Genomic DNA, 9217 nt, shown 5'->3' with positions numbered 1-9217 from the left:
TGTGTGAAATTTGAATCCACCAATGAAATATATGGGCCATATTTTTATCACTCTCATGGGACCCAGACTAAGTCATTCAAGTGTTGATTTTGTATCATATTACATAGATTATGCACTTAATCATAAATTACAAAAACAATGTATTAGACTTATGTTGCACATGAACAAATAATTTCTATTCGCACAAACAGGAGTTAAAGCTTACATAATCTTTGTCCATAATGCAAAGGAAGCCTCAATCCGTGCATCTATCTGAGCATCACTAAGACCTCCAGATGTGGAAGCATGCACATATCGCACAAACATACTGAAATACCATGTTGTATTAGTTTTGTTGGATTCTTCGATTGAGTATAAAGTTCTGTGTGGAGTTGAGGATGCAATACTCACTCAAGATATGGCTTCACTTCATCATAGTTTAACAATACATGTAATGTTGCAGCAGTAAGCTCTGCATTAGTCAAATATTAAGTTCTACACTGACCAAATGGACGGCCAAACTGACTGCAAATTGAAAGAGTTGGTTGGTATCTTATTTCATACTCTTTCTTATCATCATTTTGATTAGTTCCAATACTCATAGTATGTATGTGAGGCTCAAAATAATACAGACAGAAGTAAGACATCTCCTATGCTAAGTATGTCTCACATATAGAGCCTTCAATGCGAGCTTTATTTTTAACCATCTTTTTCAATTTATTAAGGAACCTAAGAACAGAGCATTGAATATTAGCAGATGTGATATGAAAGATTATGTGGATAAAGATTTGAAACAAACATAGAAATAATATTTTTTACCTCTCAAAGAGATACATCCGTCTATATTGAACAAGTCCGCCTATTCATGCTTTATACGGTAGGTGAATAGGTAAATATTCTATTGAGTCAAAGAAACTAAGTGAAAATATACATTTCAACTTACACAAGATGATAGAAATATTATATTCCATTTGTACTAAATCCTTCTCCTACAGCACAGTTGAGCATAAGTCTCTAAAGAATATACTTAATTCAGTAAGAAGCTTCCATATTGATTCCAGTAATGCAATAAATGCAATGGGCAACAAACATTTCATAAACATGTGATAATCATGACTCTTCATCCCAAATAACTTGCCTTTGTTCATGTCTACACATCTATCTATATTTGAAGCGTATCCATCAGGTATTTTCAACCTTCTTACCCATTCACAAACAACTCTTTTTTGGTCTAATGTGAAGCTAAAATTAGCTTTTAGTTTCACCACCTTTTCATTAGGTAACTCATAGAGCTCCAAATCTCGCCATCTATAATACTCTTTCAAGTCCATTCTTGCTTTAACATTATCCTTTATTTTATTTTTTATATCCATAACTGTATTAAGGATATTATCAAACATATTTTTTTCTATGTGCATGACATCTAAGTTGTGTCGGATTAAATTCATCTTTCAATATGATAATTCTCAGAATATGCTCTGTTTCGTCCAATTATGACTTTTTCCATACCCATGAAATTTACATGGGCCTATTTCAGTTATTTTGGGATATCCAAGAAGTTTTTTCCATACTTCGTCCCTCGTTAATCTGAGAGGAGGATCTGATCTATTAACTTTATTTTATCAGAAGGCATCCTTATTTCTTCTGAATATATATTCAAAAGGTAAGAACTGACGATGACAACAAACCATATATTTTTACCTCCATGCTCCAAGTGGAAAGCCTTCATTCTCTCCATATAATAAGGACATGCTAATTTTTCAGCTATACTCCATCCTAACAACATACCATATGCCAAAAAATCATTGATTATCCACATTAAGGCGGCTCTTATGAGAAAATTTTACTTCCTTGAAATATCATAAGTCACTATACCCTCGTGATTCCACAAAACTTTTAATTCATCTATCAATGATTGCAAATACACATCTATCATGATCTTCGGATTATGCGGTCCAAAAATGAGCAAGGTTAAAAACATATATAGAGTAATCATACACATATCAGGAGGTAGATTGTAAGGTGTAATAATTACTGACCAACAGAAGTATGGTGAAGTAGATAGACTATATGGAGTAAAGCCATCAGCACATAATCTAAGTCTAATATTTCTTGGCTCTGATGCAAACTCAGGATATGCATAGTCAAAATATTTTCATGCTTCTCCATTTGATGGGTGGCACAAAATATTCTGTTTCCGTCCATTCTCGTAATGCCATCTCATGTGTCCAACCGATTTGCTCGAGGTATAAAGCCTCTTAAGTTTAGAGATGAGTGGCAACTAATGCATCCTCTTGTAAGGTACTTGTCTATGATTCTCACTTTCTGTCCTACCTGATTTGTATCGAGGATGACTACAAAACTTACAATGAGTTAAAGACTCATCATTCTTGTAACACAATATACTTTTAGCAAATAGGCCAAGCTTCGAAACTAATTTCTTTGTCTTATAGAAGTCAGAAGGTATTAGGTTATTGGCTGGGCTTATCTCTTTCATAAGCCTCCCAAATTGATTAAAACAATATTGAGGCACATTATTATCACACTTGATACTCATCATTCTAACCACAACTGACAACTCTGAGTTATTAGTACAATTTGGCCATAGCGGTTGTTATGCTGCACGCAGCATCTCGTAAAATCTTTCAGCCTCCTTATTTGGAGGCTCCTCTGTATAATTTGCAGCATTTCTATTCTGATGAGCATCTACATTGATGTTATAAAGATCTCCAAAATTCGGCCCAATAGCTTAAAAAATCATAGTTTTGTATCTACTGGTTTGCTCATTATTGCCCAATTGATCACAATTAGGAGCACTAAATTGAGCAATATTTGAACTAACAAACTGCATTTGATCAACACCATAATTCACAGTTGGTTCATATTCTCCATGTTCTGTCTAATACCAGTAGTCAGGTTTGAAATCTTTTTTATAAAATATACCTTTACTTCCTCTACAGTCAAATATTTTGTATTTTTGCACTTAAAATAAGGATACTTAATTTTTTTCTCACTCAAAAAATAGGTTGTCAGCATGCAAAGTGAACAAACGATTCCACCCCTATTAGAAACTCATCTGTATAACTCTTTCGATCCAGTAAAAGTCTATTATACATCCAACTATAATAATAATGAATGTCCAAATTCTTTCAAAAATATAACATACAAGTTAATCAATAATAAAATTTCATCATTTTCTAATGCAATAAAGAAACAAGTAATTATCTTTGCACTCCATTACTTCGCAACATGCAATCAACCAAATCCATAGCAACCAATGGAAAGGCACAATTCCTTCCCCAAAGTCCGTTTTTCTTCTTCATTCCATATATATATATATATATATATATATATATATATATATAATAGATAAAAGTCTGAAATCATGTAAATTATTTTTTGAGCTTCCGAAATAAGACCCTTATCCTGTGTAGTGGCACTGTGGCATTCCCCACAGATCTTGGAAAATAGAATATGAATGAAAAGGAAAAAAAACTAAAGAAACGTGCCACAAACCTCATAAGAACAAAATGAAATGAAAAGAAAAAGAAATGAAAAGGAGAAAAAAATAAATGCGAAAAATCAGAGAAACAGAATGAAATGAAAAGAAAAGGAAATGAAGAGGCAAGAAAAAAAAGAAAAACCTCTGCTCTATTTTCGTACTCAGTGGTCTCAGTCGGATGGGAGGCCTGGAGCGGCTGAATAGGGATGCTTAGATGATAGCGATGGCTTAGAGCAATGGTGTGCAGTCTTGATCAGGTGGGAGGCTTGGAGCAGCCAAATGGGGATGCTTAGATGATGGCTAGGGTTCCAACACCGAGCTGCCGTCGCTGCTAGGTGTAGGAGAGGAGGGGTTTCACCAAGTGAGAGGAAGAGAGAGCTAGAGAGAGGGGGGGATGGAGGGTTTCGCTGAGCAAGAGTACACTACAATAGAAAGGACTATTTGCAATACAAAAAAAGCATCGCAAATATCAAATTTTCATCATAAATACTTATTTACGATGAAAATTTCATCGCTAATACTATGTTGCTAAAAATATGATCGTAAATATTATTTTATAATAAAAAATAAATTTCATCGCTACTAACATATTTTTACGATGAAAAATCTGTATTGTAATTTTTTTTATTTTTTAATTATTTATGATAAAAAATTTCATCGTAAATATTATCTTTTATGATGAAAATATATTTTTATCATAAATAAGATTATTTACGATGAAAATTTTTTATCATCAATAATTTAATAAAAAATTTAATATTTTTTAAAAAATAAAATAAATTATTTTTTTATAACTAAAAATTTTTATCATCAATATTTTCATCATAAAAAATACTATTGGCAATGAAAAATTTACATAGTAAATAATTTTAAAAATAAATTTTAAATTTTAAAAAATTATTTATGATGGATAATTTTCATCATAAATAATCTTATTTGTGATATATTTTTTATCATAAATAATTTCATCGCTAATTAAAATATAATACTTTAAAAAAAATAATTCATAAATATATATTTTTAAATATATATTTTTATATTTATATTTATAATCTATAAAATAAAAATAAAAAATTCATACAAGAGATCAAATATAAATTTAATCATTTCATTATATTATAAATAAATTTAATAATTATAAAAAATTAAAATAAAAATAAAAAAATATAACAATAAGTCGCTGACTGTCAAGCATCGGCATTTGAAGAAAGAGAGTGAGTAGAGGAGCTCAAATCGACCTACTACTATCTCATCTACTCTATTTGTGCCATCTACTCCATCATTTACCTCATCAGTTGTCGATTCTCATTAGCATGCTGTCGATCCTCATCAATCTGCTGTCGATCCTCAGAGTCTGTCTCTATATCTCCACTAGTCGAGCATCGCAGACAGCATGAACATCAGTCTAGGATGAGTGTGGAGATGGGGGAGCTCTAATTCTATACTTTAGCCTCCTAACATAACAGGATCTCATACCAAGCACCTGATCATAGTCTGATCATCTGTGAGTGCGGTCGAGCCCTCAGAGATAGGCTGGGATCTAATCTTTATTATACGATCTTAAAAATTAAAATTATAGATGTTCTAAATTTGTACTGAAAATTAAAATATTAATGAAAAAATAGTTGAAAAAATTATGTAAAGCTCCAGCTCCTCGCCATCCACTCCCCTGACCATCACTGATGGGTCCGTTGATAGATCTTGACCCTATCAAGAAGCTCACCACTCTCTACATCTCTCTATAATTTAAAAATAATTAATAATTTTTTTTTTAATAGTTAAAGAAGCACAAGCCTCAGGTGGAGTTGACGTTGGGGCAAAAGTTGGCTTGCCTTGCTCCTCACGCATAGGTTTCCTTGGTATAAACTGGCCAAGCCCTCCCTGGAAACAACTTGGTCGGACACAAGAAACATCAGACCAACTTGAAAAATATGGTCAGCCCCTCCTTCTTGTCATTCAGATTCAGATCTATGTATCTGCAAATTTTTGATCGATCCATTTGTTGGAAGTTAATTTGTAATTAATGTTAGTGAAAGTTCAAGAGTCTAGTCATTAATATATTATGAAAATCAAAGAGTCATATAACTCTTAAATCAAAGAGTCAACTTAGGAAAACTAAAGATCATTTAGAAAATCAAGAGTTACTTTGTATTCATGAGGATAGCTTAAGAGTCACCTTCATGTATCTATATATAAGACCTTATGTAATGAGTCAAGTTGTGTGAAGTAATCTATGATTCTATAATACAAAAGTACTATCTAATCCTCTTTCCACTCCAAGTATTTTCTATGAGCATCATATTCTATCAAAATAGTAGTATTTGAGTTTGTGATTGTGCCCATCACCCTTCTTACAAAGTGGTATCAAAGCAAGATCGATCTTAAAGCAACTATCAAAGCATAAGGTTAATTCTACAGCAACTCATAGAGCTTGAGAGCCATAGAGTCATATAACCAGAGAGCTTCAGAGCTTCAAAGCCAGAGAACCTCAGAGCTTAAGAGCCAGAGAGCTTGAGAGTTTTCTAAGAAAGTAAAAAAAAAAAAGTGCAATTTTCTAAAAAAATTAAGAGGTTGAAGCAAAGAGACCTCTTTATCAACAATAACAAGTATGTATAATGGAGGGTGAAATATCTATATCTATGGTTGCACCATTCAAATTGATACTCAAGGAGATACTTGAAAATTTGAATTTATCACCAGCAAGGTATACATGTGAAAAATCTGGATCAGATTATTTACCAATCTTTGTAGCAACAATTGAGTTCGAAGATTCGAGTGAAAGATTAGTGATTGATGATCATAAAAGTGTTACAAAAAAAGAAGCTGAGAATGATGCTGTGCTACAAGCAATCAAATATTTAAAAGATATTTATAATATTATCATTAAAGATATTTATTTTCTAGCGATGGATGAAATCAAGACTATTATGAAAGAATTGTATGAAAATTATGAAGATTTGAAGAAAAGTTATGAAGACGCAATGAAAGAACTGAATGCATTAAAGCTGAAGATGGAAGAATGAGTGATTGATGAAGATACTGGGATACATTGTGATAGAACAAAAAGAAGAACTTATCCTGTACGTGATTTTTTTCCTGGCTGCAGTTCAAATTCGTGATTACAGATGTTATAAAAATTACAAATTAGGGGAGAGTATTAGAAGTTAATTTATAATTAATATTAGTGAAAGTTCAAAAATCTAGTCATTAATATATTATGAAAATCAAAGGGTCGTGTAACTCTTAAATCAAAGAGTCAACTTAAGAAAACTAAGGGTCATTTAGAAAATCAAAGATTACTTTATATTCATGAGAATAGCCTAAGAGTCACCTTCATGTATGTATATATAGGATCTTATATAATGAGTCAAGTAGTATGGAGTAATTTATGATTCTATAATACAAAAGTATTATCTAATCTTCCTCCCACTCTAAGTATTTTCTATGAGCATCATATTCTATCAAAATAGTAATATTTCAATTTGTGATTATGCTCATTGTTGCGGCCAATCCGCTCGTCGCCTGATCGTCGGGAACGAGCGCCTGCAAAAAAGAAGTCCACACCGACCGGAGGTGGCTCCGACGAGATCCTCCGACGGTCAAGTCAGAGAGGTGACTGGGCAACAGTGAAATAAATACAGAGAGCTCAATCGAGAGAGAATGAGAAAGAGAGCAAGCCTGTTGTCTCCAAGGGCCTCTAGCACTGTAGTCTTCCCCGATATATATAGTGGAGCGTGGTATGGCGCCGTCATTAATGGCGCGGACAAGTGAGGAATTGTCAACTCATCGTAGACTGTCAGAGTCGCCGTGAAAGTGTCACATCACCGTGGGGCTGTCAAATCGTTAGGGTTGACAATGCCCTAGGTGGGATAATGCCCTTAGGCGGCGGTGCCGCGTGCTGCTGTCACGGCTGACAGTCTCTGGCAGCTGTACGACGATCGGAGGAGTCGACCGACCCTAGGTCGGTAGCCAGCTGTGTGGCATCGGGTGGAGATCCAGGCCCCTCCGACGGTCAGTCGGGCATGTTGCTAGAGTCGGCCATCGGACTCTCTGGTGCAGTCGGTCGGGAGAGTAAAAAAGGTCCGCCCGACCGACATACCCTCAGTCGGTAATGGCATCCGACGATCGGTCGGTCGGTCGGTCGGTCGGTCGGTAGGTCAGTCGGTCGGTCGGTCGGTCGGTAGGTCGGTCGGTCGGTCGGTCGATCGGTATTCCCCAACAGTTGCCCCCCTCCACTCCTGAGTCGGACGGTGTGCTGGCCGATGCCTCTGTTTGGGCAGCAACGCCGGGCGAAAAGGAGTGGATTCACCGTATGCCAAATTCCGACCGTACCGCGAGTTGATACGATATCAGACGTCTCATGAATGTCGAGCGATTTGCTGGCGTCAGGTGCCCAGTCGGTGTCAGACGTCCCGTCCTATCAGCGTCAGGTGTTACGTCGGTGTCAGACGATCGAGTGTCGGATGATTTGGTGTCAGGCGATCGGGTGTCCGGCACCTTTTGGGGAACGCAAACCGCCGCCCCGCGCTGGTCTGGGAGCGCGGGGCGTTGTCAGGTGTCCCATCGGGAATGCGAATCACCGCAGACGATTTAACTCGGAACCGCGGCCCTTTCGCCACGTGTCGGAGGTGGTTGGGCCGGCATCCTCCGCATTAAATGAAGGCGGTGCGGCCATCCCGGGATGGGCGCGCCGATCCATCGGGCCGAAGGGAGGGCCCGGATGCCGCCACGTGTCGCCCATCCGGGGGATCTCTGTCGGCGCGGGGTCATCTCGGCCGTCGAACGGCCCTTTATATATAGGACCACTTGCGCTTGGAGTCCCATCTTGGACGATTTGCTGCAGAGACTCTGCCCAAGTGATTCCTCCGTCGTCGCCAGCGGCTGCTCCTTCTCCCACTCTCGCAAGGGTCCGCCTGGGGTTTGTGATTCTTCCCTTCGGCCGTAGTTTTCCTTTAAATCTTCTTTTCATTCTTCTTCTTCTTCTTCTTCAGCCTTGACTTTCTCTTGGTTCTGGTGCGATGGTCGGAAACTCATCTCAGGGGGCTCGATCGAAAAATCCGACCGATGACCCTCGGTCGACTCCGGAAGTTGAGGTTTCCTCGCTTTCGGGGCCGAACGTTGATCGGCTCCGGGATCAGTATCGTATCCCGGAGCAGTTCCAACTTTCCTCCCCAAGGGTCGGCGGTCGGGTTAACAACCCTCCGTCGGGCCAGGTGGCGCTGTACGTCGAAGATCTTCGTGTGGGTCTTCGACTTCCGATTCTGGAGTTCGTCTGGAATCTGCTGGATTATTACGGACTTTGTCCGGTGCAACTAGCGCCGAACTCTGTCCGACTAATAATCAGCTTCGCCTTGTTGTGTCAGCTTCTGCCGACCAACCCTCATATCTCTCTCTTTCGGGCATTTTTTGTCCTCCGACCCCACCCTAAGGCCCGAGGGTGGTGGTTCTTCAACCCCCGGAAGGGTCTTTCCTTCATCACTGGTCTTCCATCGTCCATCCACGGGTGGAAAAACTAGTTTTTCTTTGTTTCATCTTCTTCTCCCTGGGGCTTCCTTTCTCACTGGGGCGTGCCCCGAATCGAGGCGAACGAGAACAGCCGGGTGGAGGCGGACGACCGAGAGGACTTCCACCGAATCAAGGACATGTCGGTCCCGAAGCAGAGGGAGCTTGTTACCGAACAAGCCCTCTATGACGCTGGCCTGAGCTTGGTCTCCCATCTAGGTATCGCCCGATCCA

The 9217-nt window shown here is 38.2% G+C and overlaps 1 pseudogene; it reads right to left on the bottom strand.

The window, feature by feature from the left end:
- Nucleotides 1-794: 794 nt before the first annotated feature.
- Nucleotides 795-8450, bottom strand: LOC140851628 (uncharacterized; annotated as a pseudogene).
- Between the last annotated feature and the right edge of the window lie 767 nt (nt 8451-9217).

This window comes from Elaeis guineensis, chromosome 9 (genome assembly GCF_000442705.2).
Source record: "Elaeis guineensis isolate ETL-2024a chromosome 9, EG11, whole genome shotgun sequence".
NCBI classification, from domain to species: Eukaryota; Viridiplantae; Streptophyta; class Magnoliopsida; order Arecales; family Arecaceae; genus Elaeis; species Elaeis guineensis.
The sequence above is the reverse complement of the archived record's forward strand: the minus strand, read 5'-3'. Positions and strand labels throughout refer to the sequence as shown.